This window comes from Sarcophilus harrisii, chromosome 3 (assembly GCF_902635505.1).
Source record: "Sarcophilus harrisii chromosome 3, mSarHar1.11, whole genome shotgun sequence".
In the NCBI taxonomy this organism is placed as follows: domain Eukaryota; kingdom Metazoa; phylum Chordata; class Mammalia; order Dasyuromorphia; family Dasyuridae; genus Sarcophilus; species Sarcophilus harrisii.
In genome coordinates this window covers 521,541,060-521,564,515 of record NC_045428.1, presented here as the reverse complement: position 1 = coordinate 521,564,515, position 23,456 = coordinate 521,541,060, and the positions used below count along the sequence as shown (strand labels likewise).

General features: G+C 35.8%; 1 protein-coding gene across 2 annotated transcripts in view; it reads left to right on the top strand.

Annotated features, from left to right (window-relative positions):
• CAB39L (calcium binding protein 39 like) overlaps positions 1-23,456 on the top strand; it is a 154,382-nt gene that overhangs the window by 63,119 nt on the left and 67,807 nt on the right. The gene's annotated exons all lie outside the window — the stretch shown is intronic.

Below are 23,456 nucleotides of genomic sequence, written 5' to 3'. Positions count from 1 at the left end.
CTTTAATATGGAGTCTACAAATAAACCTGTTTTTGCTCCATCCTTAAACTCCTATTTGATCTTACTATTTTTTCAACTATCCTTTTATTACTTTTTCCTGGTCACAGCAAGATATCGAAGGGAAAAAAATTATTTCATTCTCATTGGCTCCAATTGGCTCTCCTCTTTCTCTTTCTGGATATTTTCCCTCTAGGTTGTCTTCTTACCTGACTAATTGTTCCTTCTAATTCTTACCATTTCCCTGTGAGTGTACCTACTAAGCCAAGTCTTAAGTTACAATCTAATAATTGTGAGCTTCTTGAGGGCAGAATATGTCTTTTGCCTTTTTTTATATGCATGGTGCTTAGCATAATGCCCGATACATATATAGTAGGTGCTTAATAATTTTTTATTGATTATTGACAATATATTTTATAAATACTTCTACTTTAATTATATTGTACCTAAAAATACACCTCTCTCAGTACAGTGTGGAAAGTATTTTCTTTCCCTGTTTACTCCCCTTCTGGGTATAGAAGCTTCTTGAATACAAGAAATGCTTTCCTTTTTATTTATTTAAAATGTTTATTGATTCATTAAAGAAAACTAATGCTTTAGAAAGCACTTGTGAAACATGGAGGATTTCAGAAGTTAGCTTTAACTACTAGGCATAAAATTCCCCGCTTGGGGACATTCTTTCATATTTTTGTCACTTATTGTTTTAAAAACCTTAGATATTCTTCATAATAAGGAGGGCCCATTCAGACATTTGTAGACAAGTAAGGTCATGTCCAAATGAATAAATTTCCATATTTGACCTGTGTACATATGAGTTTAATCATTGAAGAGATAGACACATAAGTACATGTATATATATGTACACACATATACACATATTTTTGGTTTAGTTGGTTCAGTCATGTTTGACTCTTATGTGACCCCATTTGGGGTTTTCCTGGCAAAGATTACTGTAGTGGTTTGCCATTTCCTTCTGCTGTTTATTTTTACAGATGAGGAAACTGAGGGAAACAGGATTAAGTGATTTGCCTAGAGTCATAAAACTAATAAATGTCTGAGAACAGATTTGAACTCTGGCCTTCCTAATTCTAGACCCAACACGCTTACCACTGTGCCACCTAGCTGCCCCCCATACATACACGCACACACACATACATACTTATGTATATATACATATACATGTATATGTATATATATGTATATAAAATATATATGACTAAAAGCTGAGCTTAGCATGACCCCTAACTAGAAAACAGCTATTAGCAAATCCAGTAATTTCAAGCATATTTTCAATTTCTCTTTTGATAAAAACTGTTATAAATTGTTCCCCATTCTCTCATAATTCCCAATTATTACAGTTAAGACAGAGTATTTAGAACAAACAAGTAATTGAAGCAGACACAGAACTTTACTTAAGTTGCTAATTCTTCTTTTATGGGATCTTAATCCAGATTGAGATGTATAGTTTTCTGAATAACAATAATAAAATTATTTTTTGATAACTATATTCCCAGTTTGGCAAAATAATAGCTATAGGCTAATGTCTTCATTAAAGGCTGTTAGCCCATATCAGAGGTATATTTCTTCTTTTTCCACAGAATCCTTAAAAATGAAGGGAAAATGTTTTACAAAAATTTTATCTTGGCAATGTTGACATTATTTTATATCACATTTTAACTCTCTGTGTGTGCGTGTGTGTGTGTGAATGAATGGGAGGAGAGAGACAGAGACAGAAGGGGTGAAAAAGGGAGGAAGAGAGAGGAAGAGAGACAGAAGGGGTGAAAAGGGAAGGGAGAGAGGAAGAAAGAGAAAAAAGTAGAGAGAAACAGAGAGAAATAGGGAAGACAGAGGGAGCTACAGAAAGAGAAGCAAAAATAAAGAAACAAAAAACAGAGAGAGGCAGAAAAAAGTCGAAAGAGATGGAGACAGAGACGGACACAGAGACAGAGAAGAGACAGACAAACACACACACACACACACAAAGAGAGACAGAGACAGAAACAAAGAGTGTTAGTTATGTTATGAAAAATAGCCATGATATTATGCCCTAAGGAGTCAAGAAGACCCTGGGTTCAAGTGTGACACTTACTGGACTTTGATCCTGGGCAAATCTCTTAACATCTCAGTCCTCTGGGTTACTCTCTAAGATTGCAGAGGTGTTAGTCTTTATTGTTGGAAATTTCTTGCTGAATTTTTTTACACTACTGAAATCACAGGTCTGGGGGTAAAAAAAAATCAAGCTATAAAGAAAATTATATGATCCATATTTGGTTTTTCCACAACAAATTAATTAAATCTTTGCAGTTAAATAAAAAGTATATTATGGTAGTATTTTAATTATATACTCATACCCTCAAAATAGAAACCCCTAAGTCTTTTTCCTTTGACTCTTACTCATTTTATAGTTCTTGATTTAGTCCATTTACAACAAACGTAATGATTCACTGGAATCCTTATATTGGTCTTTTGACATAGCAATATAAGGTGACTGCCAAACCTTAGGAGGACTTCCACTTCCGTTTCCTAGATTAGGAGTGCCATTTATTGTGAACTATATTTAGGCAGATAAGTTCCCAGGGCCCAGAGTCAGGAAGGCCTGAATTCAAATGTCACCCTCACAAACTCGTTTGCTGCATCACCTTGGGCAAGTTATCTTCTGTTTGCCTCAGTTTCTTCAACTGTAAAAGTGGGGATAATATTAATATTTGCCTTTTAATATATTGTGAGGATAAAATGAGATTATCTCTGTAAAGCAGTTGGCACAGAACCTGAGACATAGTAAGTACTATACAAATACTAGCAATATTATCTTTTTGTTGTTACATTAGTTTTTATAAGATTAAGCTGTCTTGTCTTTTGTCTTGACAAAAAATACAGTTAAAACTTTAGACATAACTGATCTTACCCAATGAATGAGTTTTTGACAAGTTATATATCAGTTGACTTAAGTCATAACATTTTAAATATATCAAGGAGCTTGTTACTTAAAAGGAATTCTAGTATGAATCTTTTTAAAACAATAATGACCAAATTTGACTTTATGTAAATCTGGATTTTTATGGGTTAAGTTCAGTGGAAGTGGATTTAACACCTGTTAATGAATTCTTTGGGATATCCCAATTATTTTGTTCCAGTAGGATTTTTCTATGAGTACTCCCAGCCAGAATTTCATTCGACCATAGGAGTTAGAGATCAAAGAAACCTCAAAAATTATTTCAGTCAACTGCTTCATTTTTCATATGAGGAAACTGACATGCATAGAGATGAAGTAATTTTTTCAAGGCTACCTCCAGTTTTTCTAGTGAAATTTCTTGTGAAATTCTAGAATTTCAATTTGGAGCTTCTGTCTTGGAATTCTATATTTTTTGTACCATACCACCCACCAAGAGCAGGAACTAAATCAGTACTGAAAGATACTATATTTGAAGAATAAATCAAATTTCATTTACCTTTATCAAAGTATTATAATTACTTTAATCCTTTTGAAAGGTTATTAAAGGGTGAGGCATGAATTGTTGATATCAAATACACTAGGTATTTATGATATCTTTTGCCAACTGAAATGGATAGCAGAATGAAAGATAATATTAGGAACTACTCTTCCCAGTATACATGTACACCTGAGAATTGAGATGCTCTGATTGGAGAATATGATTCAGAACTATTGTTAAACTTTGCCTGTCAGTATGACAGATCTTTATAGATTAGATCTAGTTCTGCTTAACATATTCTATCAGCAATGTGGGACATAATCATAGTCAACCACAAGGATTTGTTCATTATATATTATGTGCAAGGCAGTGTGGATGTTCCTTAATTCAAGGAATTCAGAGTAATTGGGGAGATAAGTTATAAGCATAAGAAGACCAATGATACATCGTAGAATGTTAAGGGTCAAATAAGTGATACAAACAGTATATACTACAGAAGTTCAAGGTCAGGAAAGAAATGTTTGGGCCAGGACAATCTGAGGAATATGCTAGAATAAAAGGCATGTTCATCTAATTTATAGATGACACTAAATTAAGGGAGGTATGTCATACTTTAAAATGAAATTATTGATTTTTTTTAACACATCACAGTCATTTCCCAAGAATGCTGCTCCTTACTCTAATGCATTATTGGTGGAGTTGTGAACTTATCCAACTATTCTGGAGAACAATTTGGAACTGTGCCCAAAGAGCTATAAAACTCTCCATACTCTTTGATTTAGCAATACTACTACTGGGTCTGTAATCCCAAAGAGATCATAAAAAAGCAAAAAAAGACATACAGGTGCAAAATGTTCATAGCAATTCTCTTTGTGGTGGCAAAGAATTAGAAATCGAGGGGATGCCCATCAACTGGGGAATGGCTGAACAAATTGTGGCATATAAATGTAATGGAATACTACTGTTTTATAAGAAATGATGAATAGGCAGGTTTCAGAAAGACTGGAAAGATATACATGAATTGATACTGAGTGAAGTGAGCAGAACCAGTAATAGCAACATTGTATAATGTTCAATTTTGATAAGCCTTATCTTCTCAGCAATACAGTGATTTAAGACAGTTCTAAAAGATTGACAATGGAAAATGCTATCCATGTCCAGAGAAAAATCTATGATATCTGAATGCAGATCAAAGTATAGTATTTTCAGTTGTTTTTTGTTTGTTTTTTCTTTCTTATGGTTTTTCCCTTTTGTTCTGATTCTTCTTTTATAACATGCTAATGTAGAACTATATTCAATATGGAAAAAATGCTCCTCCTCCACATATTCCTGCTTTGAAAATACTAATGCAGCTCATCTGATAGCACATATGATACCCTGTAACATCAGGCCCAGGAACTGACTTTTATTAGCCATTTTCCCATACCAGGATTCATCATTCCATCTAAACTGAGGTTAGGTCCCTTTTAGTGTTGTCTAAATTTGCATTTTGTAGTAATTGTATATATTCTCCTGATTGTGCTTTCTTGGCCCTTCATTAATTCATACAAATTTTCTCATGTTTTTCTGAATATTTCCTATTTACAATTTCTTGTGACACAATAATATTCCATTAAAGTCTCATGCCACAATTTGTTCGGCTAATCTCAACTCTAGCTTTAGGCAAACTATGACCCTTCCTCATGGCTTTCTGTTTTTGTATAGCCCAGCTAGGAATATTTTTTACATTTTAAAATAAAGTTTTATTGCATTTCAAAATGTAAAAAAACCATTCTTAGTTCAAGAGCCATACAAAAATTGTTTCTATGACTATTTTGATATGTGCAGGATCTTACTGTTTGAACTCTTTTTTTTGGGGGGGGGGATATTGAAAATATAATGCTATTGTTTTATAAAAAGTATTACAATTTTGGTGACTTTCATCACATAATCCTAGAATAATTGGACCAATATTTAATACTTTTTGTAAATTAGGATTGGAATGTTAAATTATCTTAATAAATAAATTGAGAAAGAAACAACTAGAATGAACCAAATAAAGAATGGCTTAAGTAAGAACACAATTCATACTGCCTATATGTAACATGAAAAATGACAAGGTAATGAAGAGCATTGGAAAATTATTTAGGAATCTGTCACTGTCATAGAATTTCAAAGTTGACAGGGATCACAGAAATATTTATTTATCTATCTTTATCTGAATGGGAGATTTCTCTACAACATACCTGGCAAGTTTGTAAAGACCTTCAGAGATGAGGAACTCTCTCTTACTGTGCCTGCTCCATTTTTAGATGGTTCTAATTGTTAGACAGTGTTTCATAGTTACAGCCCAAATCTTTTCTCTCATTATCCCAAGTTCTGCCTCCTTTGGATCTAGCTGAGCATGATAGAGTGGAAAGAATGCTGGACTGGGCTGAGTTCAAATACCAGCTCAGTTTCATACTACTTGTATGGCATTGGAAAAGCAGCTACACTTCTCTAGCCTCAGTTATCCCATCTGTAAAATGAAGGGATTTGAATTGTAAGACATCTGAGCTTTGTTCCAGCTGTACATCAATTAGGATTGTCAAGTCTAATGCTTCTTCCATATGAACATCATTTCAATGATTAAAGACATATCACAGATCACAAGATAAATCTGAATTGTTGGCATGCACTGTTATCTTTAAAAAAAAAAAAACCCCAACACATGTGGAATTTATAAATAGGAAGATAAACATTTTTTAAAAGTAGGAATAAAGCCTTCAAGGTAATCTCAAAGTGCTTATCACTGATCCTTATAACAGTGTTAATCAAATTCTGTTTCCTTAGGTGTGAGGTCTGGGTTAGCACCCTGCGAATGCCTTAGAATCAGCCAGAGTCAGGATAAGCAAAAGTCCTTGGTCTTTATTCTTGGTCTTTAGGGGGAGAAGTGAAGGGAATGGATGCAAGCTCTCCATGACCTCCCTTCTCCTTATCCACAGCCAAAGTGACCCTGGCTTGTCTTACTCCATCCCCTAATCCCTCCCACAATTATCTGTATACACCAAAAGATCAAACCAGCACAGAATAGTGAGAAGGGCCATTTTCCAAGCATATGCTAATAGAGTATTGTCCAGTAGGTAATTAGCCTTAAGTGCTCGTTTGTCTGATTCCAGTGCCCCTATTCAGAGTTTCAGCCCTCTACATCTCCCACTTTCTTTTGTTTTAGAACACAGGTGGCCATGCCATCCCTAACTTCTCAGGGAGGTGGGAGCCCCCAAAAGGAGGTGATCACACCTTCCCTGACTTCTCAGGAAAGAAGGTGAAAACACTGAAAAGGAGGTGATCATACCTCCCCTCCCCCCCACACACTTCTCAGGAAGGGAGATGAAAAGCACCAAAGGGAAGTGGGGATTGCTAGCAGGTTTCTGGGCTGAAGGATCTTATTAGAAACAGGTATGCACAAACCCACCAGCATGGGAGTTATTACACAAGCACATAGCAATAACGCACAGGCTATTAGTGATGACTCTCCCCACAGCTGGTGCAGGCTCAATGTGGTGTAACAAACATGAATTGTACATGCAAGTAGTGGTATAACAAACAAAGTGAATCAACATGGTGTTGTAAAAGATTTCCAGAAGTCCTAGAAGGAGGTTATGTAAACAACAGTCACACATACACCTTCTTCAGCAGTCAAGAGATAGTCCAAAACCAATCTATTGTCCATTGCTTCATGTGTCAGGGAATCCAATGATCCCTAGAAGTTTTTGAAGTCCTGCAATAGTCTTTTTATGTGTTAGGGAATCCATTGATTCCTGCAGATTTTGAAGTCCTACAACAGTCTTATTATCATTTCTCAGAAAATCCAATGATTCCTGAGGATTTTCAATTCCTACAACAGTCTTACCATGTTTCAGAGAATCCAATGATTTCTGAGGGTTTTCAAGTCCTACAACAATATTTTCATGTCTCAGAGAATCCAATGATTCCTGAAGGTTTTGAAGTCCAACAACTTTTGATGTCCATGAGTCAAACGCCACAACTGCCAGGCTCTTTCAGTGATGGGCACAGTCAACAAAGGAACCACCCATTGTTTCCTGGGTCTTCTCCTTCTTTTCAAGAGTCTGCTCCATCTCTCTCCAATGGACAAAGCAAATACGGCTCGTTGGCACCCATCTGATCCCTTCTCCACCTCTAGAGATACAAGCAAACCCTCTCCCCCAAGCAGTTAATTTATCTTGTCCCTTCCATTCACCACTTTTTGGGTCTCTCCATATCACCTGGTGATTATCTAAAGATAGTAGAGCTGCTTGCACTGGACACTACCCTTCTGGTGGGTTATAAAACCTGTCTGCCGGAGCCAGTGCATCTTTGTCAAAAATCAAGAAGTTAATAGTATAAAGGGCTAGATTTAAAAGTTCTCTAGGGTTACCTGTGGCTCCCCCTTTCTTTTGTCTTTGGAGGAGCGTCTTAATATCTCTGTTTCTCCTCTCCACTATTGCCTGTCCTTGAGGATTATGCCCGTGGTGTGTAAAATCTTATACTGTGCACAAAAGTGTGCAAAATGTTTTGAAGTACATACAGGTCCATTGTTTGTTTTTATGACTTGTGGCACACCCATCATTGCAAATGCTTGTATAACTAATTCAGTGACCACTCAGGCTGTCTCTTTTGCTGCTGGTTTTGCAAAAGTGAATCCTAAAAAGGTGTCTACCACAACGTGGATAAAAGGCAGACGACCAAAAGATTTATAATGAGCCACATCCATTTGCCAAACTTCATTGGATCTCAAACCATGAGGGTTCTTCCCTGGAGGCAATGTAGGAGCGTGGAAAGGAAGGTGCAAGCTGTAGAGGATTTTACTATGCTCCTTGCTTCCTTTTTTGTTATCCCAAATTATAAACATAAAGCTCTAACATCTTGATGATATTTAGAATGAGATTCTTGGGCTTCCTGAAATAAAGGAGTATTGGTCAACATAGTTATAAGGCTATCTGCCTTTGAATTACCATCAAAAATAGGACCTGGAAGTCCATTATGAGAGTGGATATGCAAGATAAAATCTTACCTGGATGCTTTCTCACTTGCTCTTGAAGTTCCTTAAAGAGCTGATATATATAAGAGGCTACAAATTTTATTTGGGCTGTGGCAATTCTTTGTACCACACCTACTAAATAGGCCAAATCAGATATTATAGTTATATAATAAGTAAGAGCTAGAATGATTACATATAATTCATTCTGCTGAGTGGATTGAAAAAGAGTTCTGACTACTCTCTTTATAGTTAAATCATGACAGTATATAGTGCAAATATTATGTTTAGATTCATCCTCAAACTACGGCCCACGGGCCAGATACAGCAGCTGAGGACGTTTATCCCCCTCACCCAGGGCTATGAAGTTTCCTTATTTAAAGGCCCACAAAACAAAGTTTTTGTTTTATTATAGTCCGGGCTCCAATAGTGAACTGGCCCCCTATTTAAAAAGTTTGAGGACCTCTGCTCTAGGCAATTGAGTAGGAGATGGAAGTCCAGGCTGAAGAGTTCCCATAGTTTCCATCTGTTCATTTACCTTTCTTAAATCAGTCAACATCCTCCATTTTCCAGATTTCTTTCTTACAACAAATACTGGGAAATTCCAAGGATTTAGAGAAGGTTGTAAGTGTCCTTGGTCAAGTTGTTCCTGTATTATATCTAATAAGGCCTGAATTTTATCGCTAGCTAAGGGCCATTGTTCTATCCACACTGATGTATCAGTTTTCCATTGGATAAGAGCAGGTAAAAGTGTTGACAGGCCTTCAACAGCAGCCCTGCCTAAAAAACTGAAGTAATCATTTTTAATCCTAATTGTTGTAAAATTTCTTCCCCACAGATTGATGGGGATTTTTCCAACTATAAAAGGAGTAAAAACTCCTGTTTCGCTTTCAAAAGTCCATCTCAAAGGAGTAGCACTAACTTCAGCTGCTATTGATCCTCCTACGCCAAACATGTAGGTGTCTGCTTTAATCTTTGGCCAGTGACTGGGCCAGTCACCTCTAATGACTGTATAATCTGCACCTGTGTCTACCAATCTTTCTAATGATATGCCATTTATATAGATAGTGAGCATAGGTCGGTCAACTGTTACAGCTGCGGTCCAGTATATTCCTGGGTTTTGTGGCCTGGAGTCAGAATCTGGGTGACTATCACCAGGTTGCTTATTAGGATTCTGTATGAGTAAATGTGATGCTAGTACTTCTCCTGGGTGATAAGTCACACATTATCTACCTGTATTAGTGACTGGGATATTATCTACACATTCCCCAGTTTCCCACATCAGTGTATGGATGGATACTGTTTTGTATGTACAAGAAGGAGGTGAAATGGTCAAGCCTACTGTGCCTGGAGGCAAGGGATCCATAGGCTGGAGAGGAACAGATTTCACCTCTCCAAGGGGTATCTCAGTTGTCCCAGTTGCATACAACTCTATTCTCCCCAATTGTAATCCCTTTCTTCCATCAGGTTGCTTCCTGGATGATTAATTGTATAATCCCTTTCTCCCATCATATGGCTTCCTGGCTGATTAGTCATGTCTGGGTACTGGACTTCTAGGCACTCTCTGGGTGTAGCATCGGCTGCCATCATGCCCCAAGTGTTTTTTGTCTTGGGCCCTGAGGCTGGGCCCCTCATCCCGTTTCCCTGAATCAGTCTACATTCTGACGCCCAATGGAAGTCTCTGTTACATTTTGGACACGGCTTTTGGGTCTTGTTTTCCCACCCTTTTTTCTCACTCTGCCTCTATGCCAACATTGAGCTTTCAGGTGCCCTACTTTACCATATTGAAAGCATTGATGAGTCTCTCTGGAAGTCCCTTGCCAAAAGAGATCCTGTCTTCCCATGTTCAGATCTTGGGAAGTCTGCATCATAGTCTGGCTATAAAAGGCATTTGTGCCCACTGTGGCACAGCGTCTTAATGATCTTCTCTAAAGGAACATCCTTGGGTAGTCCTAGTATAACTCTTCTACAAACCTCATTAGCATTTTCTTTAGCAAGTTGCCTTATCATAATGTCTGTTACTGCATTTTCACCATTAGTTCTTGTGATAGCAGTCTGCAAACATCCCACAAAATCAGCAAAGGGTTCATTTGGTCCTTGTGCTATTTTTGTGAAGGCCTCACCCTTGTTGTGTTTACTAGGGAGAAAAGCCCATGCTTTGATGAGCAGCAGCAGCAATTTGCTCATATACTGTTATGGGGTAATTAATCTGTACTGAAATGTCTGCATAAGAACCTACACCTGTTAGTTGGTCATAGGTGATTGCAATATGAACTCCACTATGACTATTTTATTGGGCTTGTATCCTACAGAGTTCACTATATTGAGAAAACCACAAGTTTTGTCCAGGTTCTAAGCAAACCCTTGCTATAGATTTCCAGTCCCTAGGGGTTAAGACTTCATAAGCTAAATTCTATAATAACATCTTAACATAAGCTGATGTAGCCCCATAAACAGTGCAAGCCTTTTTCAGGTCTTTGAGGATTTCTATATGAAAAGGAGTGTATCTTCTACTTTCTTGACCTGAAGAGTTAAACTGTTGAATCACAAGATACATTTCTATTCTCAAATCAGCTATATCCTGCCCTTCTTCTGTTGCTTTAAGTAGTGCCTTTTGAAATCTAGTCATAAAAGGGGATGATTGCTGGGGGGGAGGTGCTGGTGATATCACTGCCCCTCTCATTACTTCTCCTCCCTCCATCCCTGAAGGTGAAGTTGATGGGGGCGTGTCAAGGACCTGCTCTGTAGGCAGAGTTGAAGCTGAGCTGTGAGACTGAGAATCATCATGCTCTTCAATCTCACTTAACTCCTCATGCCCTCTGGTGATATTGCTATTAATCTGTTCTTTGTCTTCCTCTTTTTCCTCATACTTCTTCTTTTGGCTGTTTCTAAAACTTTTCTTTTTTCTAAAACTTGTGGGATTCTTTAAGGTCAATTGTATTATGTTGTATATATAGAATGTTTCCTTGGAAATTGAATCAGGACCTTTATCATTGTAGTTGTCACATAGTTGATCTCCTACCAGCTTCCAATCTGCTCCTATATCTTCTTCCTTTAAGAACCAAGGGGACATGCATTCTAATGTACCCAAGAGTCCAGAGATCTGCTCCCAAGTTATAAGTAAGCTTTGTCCCTTGATCAACTTAAGTATGCTTTCTCTAGTACACCCTCAGGCAGGGGTGGGGGTGGAGCTGGGGGTGGGGGAGCATCTTTTCCTAATATCTGCCCCATTTCAATTAGAAAAGGTTACTGGTTTAGCCCTTAACAAAGTAAGTTCCCTATTTATCTATTAAAATACTCACCCTATTTTCTGGTCACCGGGGAGTTCTTCTGTGAAATTAGGGTCCTTGGTTCACATGTTGGGCACCAAATGTATAGTCCAGATTAGCTCCTTGGCTACTATCAGCCAGAATCAGGATAAGCAAAAGTCCTTGGTTTTTGTTCTTGATCTTTAGGGGGAAAAGTGAAGGGGATGGACAAGACTGCTACAAGCTCTCTACAATCTCCCTTCTCTTCCTCCACTGCTAGAGTGACTCTGGCTTGTCTTACTCCACCCCCTAATCCCTCCTACAATTCTCTGTATACACCAAAAGATTGAACCAGCACAGAACAGTGAGAAGGGCCATTTTCCAAGTAGAGTAATGTCCAATCAGTAATTAGCCTTAAGTGCTCAGTTGTCTGATTCCAGTGTACCTATTCAGAGTTTCAGCCCTTTACATCTAGAAGTATTACAAAGTGGTCCAGTGAGTTCCTTCAAGTTAAATGGTAGGCAGGGACACATAGCAAACATATGGCTATTTATTTCATTTGCAGCATTACAAAAAAAAAAAGGACATTTTAATGGTTTTGGAAAAGTTCTCTTGAACAGTTTCTTTTCATTTTTGTTTTTTTCAATGAAGGACCTTGCCTCTATAAAAATTTTGAGAAATATTGCCTTAGAGTAATGTGCTCAGTTAGAGGCAACTTAAAAATAAAACAGATTTGTTCATGGTTCAGAGAAAGATTCAGAAATGAGTAAAGGATTAGAACAAGATGATATACAGAATAAAAGTTAAGTAAACCAAGGTTATACATTTAAAAAAGGAATGATAAGGAATAAACTTACTGGTTTTCATTAATTTAATGTGACAATTGTTTTCTCTATTTTCAGAAACTATAAAGTGAAATAAATAAAACTAGGTATAGTGATTTAGTTTAGGTACAAGGAAAGACAACAGAAAAATTTGAAAAATGTCAAGTTAATTTATTGAAGGGAGCAGCTGAACATTCTTTAGAACTCTCTAAAAACTGGAATATTTGAAGTATAATAAGTAGGGATATTACTATTTGCCCTGTTACATAAATATCTAGATGGTTGTGTTTGCCTTTTCTCTTATACCTAGAGGTAATTATAATTTTTCAAGTCTTTTTTTTCCTTTCAAAATCCACTCAACATAAGGAATTCTTTGGATTGTTTAGATTTCTCCCTCTATTCTTCTAGCCATTCTCTTACCTCCCTCTTTTTCTCTCTTACTTAAAAAAAATTATTTGACTGCCTTAGAGAAGGCCACCACTGGCCCTCAAGAGAGTACCATTATTATTGTTATTTTAACATTTACTGAGTGGTCATAATGTATTAAGCAACATGATCTGCTTGGAACATGCTAAAATGGTAAACTGTGTCCCAAGGGATGTAAATTTCCCTTCCCGCAAGAAAATTTTTGTTTTAATACAAATGGTCAAGGCCATTGGAAATTAATATTTATAAATTAATGATACAGAAAAAAATTGTTTTAAAAATCTTATTAGTGGGGCAGCTAGGTGGTATAGTGGATAGAGCACCAGCCCTAAAGTCAGCAGGCCCTGAGTTCAAATCTGGCCTCAGACACTTAACACTTCCTAGCTGTGTGACCCTGGGCAAATCATTTAACCCCAATTGCCTCAGCCAAAAAAAAACAAAAAACTTATTAGTTCTCCATTTCCCCATAAATAATGTATTTTCACAAAATGTCTATTTCAAGCCAGTTAAAATTTTTTTTAAAAACCATGTTAATCATTTTGTTGTGAAAACTATAATTATTAACATTAGGTACTTATTTATCATTTTATATCTATTTATTTTCCTATCTGTTTCTACTACCTGTGCTTTTTAATTTTATTGAAAATTAATGTAGAAAAATAATTGGAAACTGGGAATAGAGAACACATTTATTTGCTAGGACTATAGCTCCTTCAGGACAAGGTGCATTGAAATAGATGGATACACCTAACCAAAAAGAATGATCTGGAAGTATGTTATAAAAAATGTAGTCTTAATTACTATCAACAATGGCATTAGGGCAAACTTCCATTTAGGAGAAATTTCACTAGATATACATTTTGAACTTTATCCATTTTTTAATTCTTTAGAATGCTATGGTGTTCTTGATTTTTGATTTGAGGAAAAGGTAAAGGGATGAAAGAATTATTTTCTTATAATTATAAAACAATGATAATTCTGGAGACTTTTTTCAGCAAGTTTCTTACAAAGTAGTATTATCTTACATCCAAGGAACTTATGCAATTGACTTCGTTTTAAAATTCTGAACTCCCAGGAAAGAATTTTTTGAAAAGAGAGGCACCTTGTCCTGTTCTATTTCTGAAGGTGAAGTACTCTTTTGATATGTTCTCTGTTGTCAGGATAGGAGCTGCTTGGTCACTGTTTTATTTTGATGTAATTTTATATAAATGGAAACTTTCCAGATCAAAAACATGATAAATGGAGATATTGATTTTGAAAAACCATTTTTCACTCCTCTCCCTCTTAGATTCAGGACAATTGAGTGTCATTCTTAGGAAGTTTCGAGAATTTTCTTTCATCCTAAGGAAAATAACTGCCTTCCAACCTTAGATTGTATAGGTAAACTTTGAAATGAACTTATACTTACTGAATAGCCTATTCAGACTTCATACATAAGACTTTACAGTTCCCATTATTGATACCCTTCTGTCAAAAACATATTAGATATTACTCATACATTCTTAAATTATTAGAGCTGGAAGACATTTTTAAAGTCTTAGTCAGCCCTCTCAATTTACCCTTTAAATTTTTAAAGTAGAATAATAGTTAGAATATTCAGTTCCAAAAGAAAAATGAACTTTCTTCTTTTCCCCCTGCATCTTCCCCCAAAAAGCCCCAACCAAACTATTTTCTTACCTCCCACACAAATATTACTGAGCATGCGCAGATGATTGAGATTTTAATGAAATGTGTTTGTCCCATTTTCAGTTCAATCCTTGTATAACTTGAGGATTTGAATTGTTTCCCTTTGTGTTAGGAGAGGGACTATTGCCAGTATATGTTTGCTACCTGAGTTACATGGGACAAAAATTGAACACTTTTTAGTATTTGCATCAGATTCTAAGCCACATATTAAATTTCATGAAATGCTAATATGAAATCATATTTGGCTAAATTGGTTACTTGGTCTGAATAAATACTTGGTTTGAAAATCAGACACTATGTAATTTTAATTTTTAGAATTTATATTTAAATATTTCATTTCATAGAAAACTGCCTTTGCACAATAAGAGCAGGCCCTAAAAGAGCTAACCTGTGCCATACCCCATTTCCCAGCACATACAAACTGGGTTAATCTCTCTTTCATTCACAAAATCATTTTCATTCACAAAATCATAGATACAAAGTTGGAAGACATTGCATAGGTCATTTAGTCTAGGACTTCTTAAACTTTTTTCATTCACAATCCCTTTTCATCCAAGAAATTTTTACATGACCACAGGTATATAGATATATAAAACGGGCATACAAGGCAAATGTTTACTGATAATAAATCATAATTTTGCACCTCCCACATTGTTATGACATTCCCTATAAGGTTCTTAAAACAGTTTTAAGAAGCAAGAATTTAATCCAATTCCTTTTTACAGATGAATAAACAGAGGCTTAGGTGGTTTAAGTGACTTGCCTGAGGTCATAGAAGTAGTAAATGACAGATTTGGGCTTTGACTTTACAGGCTGAAGCTCCAGGAGCTCTGTAATATGGTTGATGTCTCTCTTAAGCGTCCTTTTGCTCCGGAGCTGACAAAATATTAGACTAAGAATAAGTTGGTTAGAGACCAAAAGTGTACTGACAAGCAAATGAAAATATAGGCCCTTTCCGGTGAAAGAACCCTCAAGTTCAGCACTATTTCTGCAAATCAATCTTGTACTTAGTGAATAGACAACAGTACGTGCTTGCTTGCTTCTGCTATGGTTAGCCTGATCCAGAGCTACTCTGATGGATTCCCCTTATCTCTTTTAGGGTCTTCTCATCTCCAAACTCAGTTTTCACTCAGTGGTCAATTTCCCTGGTCTCTTTTCCAGTTTTCCTTCTGGCTGGCCACTGATTGCTCTGATTGTTCCATGTATCTTCAACTTGTCCCACCCATGTGGTGGGGAGCTGGCAGAAGGGAGGAAACTGCTCTAGTCACTTTAGAGCTACCATTACAAACTAGCTTCTGCTTTTCTCAGTGTTTGGTTTCTGAAGGACCCGACATTACTTTGAACTCTTCTAGGAGTTGTTGCCCTTAGTACTCTAAAATTACTTATGGAGAATTCCACAAACACTTTTGCTATGTCTTTATTCTATCTGAATGTATGTTCAATAATGTTAATGTAGTTTTATTTATTTTTTTTTTAATTTTTGAAAAAAATTTGTTCACCATCAATCAGTTCTTTATATGAGTATGGATACCATTTTTCATCATAAATCCTTCAGAACTGTCTTGATCATTGTATTGTTGAGAATAGTTATGTCATTTACAGCTTATCATCCTACAATATTGTTATTCGTTCACAGTACATTTCACTTTGTATCAGCTCATGGAAGTCTTACCAGGTTTTCTGAGTGTCCAGCTCATCATTTCTTATTACATTTTCTACAGCATAGTATTCTCTCATAATTATATCCCATAAATTATTCAGCCAAATTCCAACTGAAGGTTATCCCTCAATTTCCAATTCTTTGTCCCCAGAAAAGAGCTATTATAAATATTTTTGAACTTCTAGATACTTTTCCTCTTTGTTTTCTTTTTTATAATCTCTTTTGGGATACAGACTCAATAGTGTTAGGTCAAAGGAATAGGTCTTTGGGCATAATTCCAAATTGCATTGTAGAACAATTGAATCAGTTCACAACTCCATCAACAATGCGTTAATGTCTCATTTTTCCTATATTCCTTCTAATAATATTTGTTACTTTATTTTTTCTGTCCAATTAGCCAATCTAATAGATACATGGTACTACCTCAGAATTGTTTCGATTTGTATTTCTCCAATCATTAGTGGGTTATAGCATTTATTTTTCACATGGATATAGATAAGTATAATTATTTTATCTGAAAACTGTTCTAATCTTTTGATCATTTATCAGAATGACTCTTATTTTTACAAATTTGACTCAGTTCTCTATGTATTTGAAAAATGAGGCCTTTGTCACATAAATTTGCTTCATTGATGTAGTTTTAAAAGGAGGACGTTTAAAAATGAATACCTAGTGCTATCTTCTTGGCACAAGACAGGGCTTAATAAATGCTTATGATAAAAATCACTGGCATTTATATAGGGCCATGAGGTTTGCAAAAGCACTCTATAAGTACATACAGTACAAATTGTGATATGTACATTAAAAAATCTTTTTTATGATCCAGCAATTCTGGAGAACAATTTGAAACTCTGCCCAAAGGGCTAAAAAACTCTGCATACCCTTTGATTCAGCTGTGTCACTATTGGGTCTGTATGCCAAAAGATCATAAAAGAGAGAAAAGGACCCACATGTACATAAATGTTTGTGGCAGCCCTTATTGTAGTGGCAAGGAACTGGAAACTGAGTGGATGCCCATCAGTTGGGGAATGGCTAAATAAGTTATGATATATGAATGTAAAAGAATGTTATTATTTTATAAGAAATAATGAGCAGACTGATTTCAGAAAAGCCAGGAAAACTTACATGAACTGATGCTGAATGAAGTGAGTAGAACCAATAGAATATTGTACACAGTAACAGCAAGATTATATGATGATCAACTGTGATGGCTCTTTTCAGCAATTTGTTGATTCAAGACAATTCCAATAGAATTGGAATGGAAAATTTCATCTGCATCGAGAGAGAACTATGGGGACCGAAAGTAGATTGAAACATATTTTTACCTTTTTTTATTTGTTTGTTTGCTTTTTCTTTCTCGTGGTTTTTTCCCCTTTTGATCTGATTTTTCTTGTACAACATGGAAAATATGGAAATATGTTTTAAAAGATTATACATCCCAGCAACAGCAAGATTATATAATAATCAAATCTGATGTATGAGGCTCTTTTCAGCAATGAGGTGATTCAGGCTAGTTCTAATGGTCTTATGATGGAGAAAGCCATCTGCAACAACATAGTATTTTCTGTTTTTTGTTATTTGCTTGCATTTTGTTTTCTTTCTCATTTTTTTCCTTTTTGATCTTGTGCAGCATGATAATTGTGGAAATATGTATAGAAGAACTGCACATGTTTAACATATATTGGATTACTTGTCATCTAGGGGAGTGGATGGGGTGAAGGGAGGGATAAAATTTAGAAGAAAAGGTTTTGCAATGGTGAATGTTATAAATTATCTATGCATATGTTTTGAAAATAAAAACCTTTAATAAAAAAAAAGATTGTACATTTTTTAATATATGTCAGATTACTTGCTGTTTTGTGAAATGAGGAGGTAAGGGAGGAAGAGAAAATTTGGGACACAAAATCTTTTTTTTTTAATAGCTTTTTATTTACAAGTTATATGCATGGGTAATTTTACAGCATTGACAATTGCCAAACCTTTTGTTCCAATTTTTCCCCTCCTTCCCCCTACCGCCTACCACCTCCCCTAGATGGCAGGATGACCAATACATGTTAAATATATTAGAATATAAATTAAATACAAAATAAGTATACATGTCCAAACCATTATTTTGCTGTACAAAAAGAACTGAACTCTGAAATAGTGTACAATTAGCCTGTGAAAGAAATAAAAAATGCAGGCAGACAAAAATATAGGGACTGGGAATTCGATGTAATGGTTCTTAGTCATCTCCCAGAGTTCTTTCACTGGGTGTAGTTGATTCAGTTCATTACTGCTCCATCAGAACTGATTTGGTTGATCTCATTGCTGAGGATGGCCAGGTCCATCAGAATTGATCATCATATAGTATTGTTGTTGAAGTATATAATGATCTCTTGTTCCTGCTCGTTTCGCTCAGTATCAGTTCATCTAAGTCTCTCCAGGTCACTCTGTATTCATCCTGCTAGTCATTTCTTACCGAACAATAATATTCCATAATATTCATATACCACAATTTATTCAGCCATTCTCCAATTGATGGGCATCCATTCAGTTTCCAGTTTCTAGCCACTATAAAGAGGGCTGCCACAAACATTTTTGCACATGTGGGTTCCTTTCGCTTCTTTAGTATCTCTTTGGGATATAAGCCCAGTAGTAACACTGCTGGATCAAAGGGTATGCATAGTTTGATAACTTTTTGAGCATATGGAACACAAAATCTTAAAAAAAATGAAGATTGAAAACTGTATATTTGGCAAAATAACCTACATTAAGGAAAAAACATCTTAGTTGAGCTTTGCAACAACTCTGCAAATAAGGTGCTATTATCTTCATTCCACAGATAATAAAGTTGATTTGAGAGAGAATCAGTGACTTATTCAGGGTCACATTGCCAATAAGCTTTTGAAGCAGGATTTGAACTCAAGTTCAGTACCCTATCCATTATGCTACTTACCGTCTGCCTGAATTAGAGTGAATTAATTCTAGAAGCTTCATATCATAGTGGATCAAATGGCTGACTTCTAAATCAAGAAGACATAGGTTCAAATCCAGCACCTAACTCTAGATAGATGATCCCCAGGACTTACCTGTAGGTTTGTTGTTGTTCTTGAAGGGTAATGAAATGACATCACTATATTGGGATCAAGGTACAATGTGACCAATTGTGACTGATTATACCAATACAAGCTTAGAAAGCTCTACCACAGGTCAAACACAAACAGTCCATATGAATATTTGGCATGGAGATGTCCCTAAATTTGCATTTCTCCTACTAGGGTGAATTTCATTCTTACTTGATAGAAGGCATTCCCACATTACAAGTCTGCTCTGCTTGGTAAAACTATAGATCTTTAGCATTTTTTTAAAAAGAATAATGATAGTAGCTAGTATTTATATGTGGCTTTAATGTTTACAAAGCAATTTATACAGTTTGTCTCATTTGATCCTTACAACAATTCTCTGAATATTTATAATTACTGTTCCCATTTTGCAGATAATAAAACTGAGGCTCAAGAGAAATTAAATGAGTGGTCACTCCTCTGAAAAATGTCTGAGGCACAGGATTCACACTCTGATTTTCTTGATTTCAAGCCTAACATTATCCACTAAGAAACTTAGCTATCTGTTTCTATATAATTAAGGTGCTAAAAGCCTTTTTAAAAAAAATAATTTTTCTTATAAATTTGACTTTCTCAACAAAAACAATCATATAAACAACTTTAGGAATACAAATTCTACATAAATTCATAATCTCAAAACTATTTCAGTTTACTAGAAAAGAAAAATGTACATACAAATATATACATGTAGATAATAGATTTTTTTGTTGTTCAGTTTTTTAGTCATGGCCAATTCTTCCCAGCCCCTTGTACTATAGCATAGCAAGCCCTTCTGTTCTCCACTATCTCCTGAAATATGTCCTGACTCTTTTTCATTTCCTTCATGACATTATCTATCCATCTCATCATCTGCCATCACCTTTTCCTTTTGATTTCAATTTTTCCCAACTTCAGGATCTTTTCCAATGTATCTTGTCTTCTCATTATGTGGACAAAATATTTAAGCTTCAGCTTCAGTATTTTATTTTCCTGTGAATAATCTGATTAATTTATTTTAAATATTGATTGTTTTGATTTCCTTGCTATCTAAGGGACTCTCAAAAGTCTGCTCTAGCACCACAATCTGAACGTGTCAGTTTTGTAGTTCACAGCTTTCCTTATAGTTCAAGTACCACAGCCTTACATTACTACTGGACTATATAGCCCTTTGTTAGCAAGGTGGTGTCTCTGCTTTTTAGTATGCTGCCCAGATGTGCCACAACTTTCTTTCTCTGAGCAAGCATCTTTTAGTTTCATGGCTGCAGTCATCTACTGTAGTGATCTTTGAGCCTACAAATATGAGATCTGATATTGCTTCCATGTCCTCTTCCTGTATTTTCCAGAGAGTAATAGGACCCGTTGCCAAAATTTTAGTGTTGTTTTTTTTTTTGATGTTAAGCGTAAAGCCAGCTTTTACACTCTTTTTTCACCCTCATCAAGAGGTTTAATTCTTTTCTTCTTTCTACCATCAAAGAAGTATCTTCTGCACATCTGAGATTGTTGATATTTCTCCCAGCAACCTTAATTCTGGTTTTTGATTCATCCAGCCTGGCATTTCACATTATGTACTCTGCATATAAGTTAAATAAATAAGGTGACAGTCTTAAAACCAATCTGTTGTTCTTGTTCATTTCTAACTGTTGCTTCTTGGCCCAAATACAGGTTCCTCAGGAGAAAAGTAAGATCATCTGGTGCTCCTATCTCTTTGAGGACTTGCCACATTTTGTTGTGATAAAGATTTTAGTGTAGTCATCGAAACAGAAGTAGACTTTTTTATGAAACTCTCTTGCTTTTTCCATAATCCAACAAATATTGGCAATTTTGCCTCTAGTTCTTCAAAATCAGCCTGTTCATCTGGTAATTCTCAGTTCACATATTGGTGAAGCCTAGCCTGCAGACTTTTAAGCACAAACTTGCTGGCATGTGAAATGAATGCAATTGTTTGGTCATTTGAATATTATCTGACATTGCCCTTCTTTATTATTGGTAAACTGATCTTTTCCAGTATAGTGGCCAATGTTGAATTTTCCAAATTTGTAGTACTTTGACAGCATCATCTTTTAGATTTTAAATAGTTCAGTGAAAATTCATTATGTCCAATGCCTGTTTTTTCAAGTTTCTCGAAGGACCCTCTTGCCTTTCTCATTCTGTCTTGTGTGTGTGTGTGTGTGTGTGTGTGTGTGTATTTACGTTGTAGGAAAGTCTTATTTTTCCTTGCTGTTCTCGGAATTTTTCTTCAACTGACCTTCCTGAGGAAGACTAATAAGATCATGAGGGTAATGTTTTAACAATTCATATTGGATTTAAGTGAGACTACTGCCCACAGCCGTCAGCCTCACTCTGTCTTCCAGAGTCTAGTGGCAAGACGAAGGCCAAGGTGACTGGTGAGGGAATTCTGCATCCAGTTGGGCATTCCTTCTCCTTTTTCCTTTCCCTTTTGCATCCTTCCTCAGCTACTGGGAAAGCCTCATGATACAGCCATTCTGCTTTCTTGCTTTTCTACAGAATGTTTTTTGTTGCTACCTCAATAATACTGCACAGCTCTGTCCATAGTTCTTTAGGCCCTCTGTCTACCAGATCTAATCTCTTATACGTATTCTTTTACTTTTACTTCATATTCATAAGGGATGTAAGGGCCATATTCATGTGGTCTAATGTTTGTCCTTATTTTCTTCAATTTAAGTTTGAATTTTGCAAGAAGCTTGTACTCAGAGCCATACTAATGGTTATCGTTGTAACTGACTGTATAGAGCAGTGGTTCTCAAAGTATGGTCTAGAGAATCCTGGGGATCTCTGAAACCCTTTTAGAAGATCTACAAATTCAAAAATAGTATTTATTTCCAATATGGTAAATGTCTATAAATATAATCCAGATAAACAAAAACTTTTTGGAGAGATCCTCAATAATTTTTAATAGGATAAAGATACTGAAAACAAAAGTTTGAGAACCACTGGTAGAGCTTCTTCACCTTTGGTTACAAGGTATATAATCAGTCTAATATGTGTATTAACCATCTGGTGATGTTCATGTATAGGGAGTGTTTAACAGTGAATTTTTTTGGCAAAATCTCTGTTAATGTCTGCCATGCTTTATTTTGTACTCCAAGACCAAACTTGCCTGTTATTCCAGTGATCTTTGGATTTCTTATCCCTATTCTGAATGTAACATCTTTTTTTAACGTTACTTCTAGAAGATGTTGTAAATCTTCATAGAATTGACCCCTTTTGGCTTCTTTGGCAGCAGTGATTGGAACACAGACTTGTATTTTTGTGGTGTTGAATTTGCCTTGGGTTTGAACAGATATTATTTTGTCATTTTTTGAGCTTTTTGAATACTGCATTTCTCACCTTTTTGTTGACTAGGAGAGCTACTCCATTTTTTTTTTCATTTAATAGCCTTTTATTTACAGGATATATACATGGGTAACTTTACAGCATTAACAATTGTCAAACCTCTTGTTCCAATTTTTCACCTCTTACCCCCCCCCCCCCTCCCCTAAATGGCAGGATGACCAGTAGATGTTAAATATATTAAAATATAACTTAGATACACAATAAGTATACATGACCAAAACATTATTTTGCTGTACAAAAAGAATCAGACTCTGAGTTATTGTACAATTAGCTTGTGAAGGAAATCAAAAATGCAGGTGTGCATGAATATAGGGATTGGGAATTCAATGTAATGGTTTTTAGTCATCTCCCAGAGTTCTTTTTCTGGGTATAGCTAGTTCAGTTCATTACTGCTCCATTAGAAATGATTTGGTTGATCTCGTTGCTGAGGATGGCCTGATCCATCAGAACTGGTCATCATCTAGTATTGTTGTTGAAGTATATAATGATCTCCTGGTCCTGCTCATTTCACTCAGCATCAGTTCGTGTAAGTCTCTCCAGGCCTTTCTGAAATCATCCTGTTGGTCATTTCTTACAGAACAGTAATATTCCATAATTTTCATATACCACAATTTATTCAGCCATTCTCCAACTGATGGACATCCATTCAGTTTCCAGTTTCTAGCCACTACAAAAAGGGCTGCCACAAACATTCGTGCACATACAGGTCCCTTTCCCTTCTTTATAATCTCTTTGGGATATAATCCCAGTA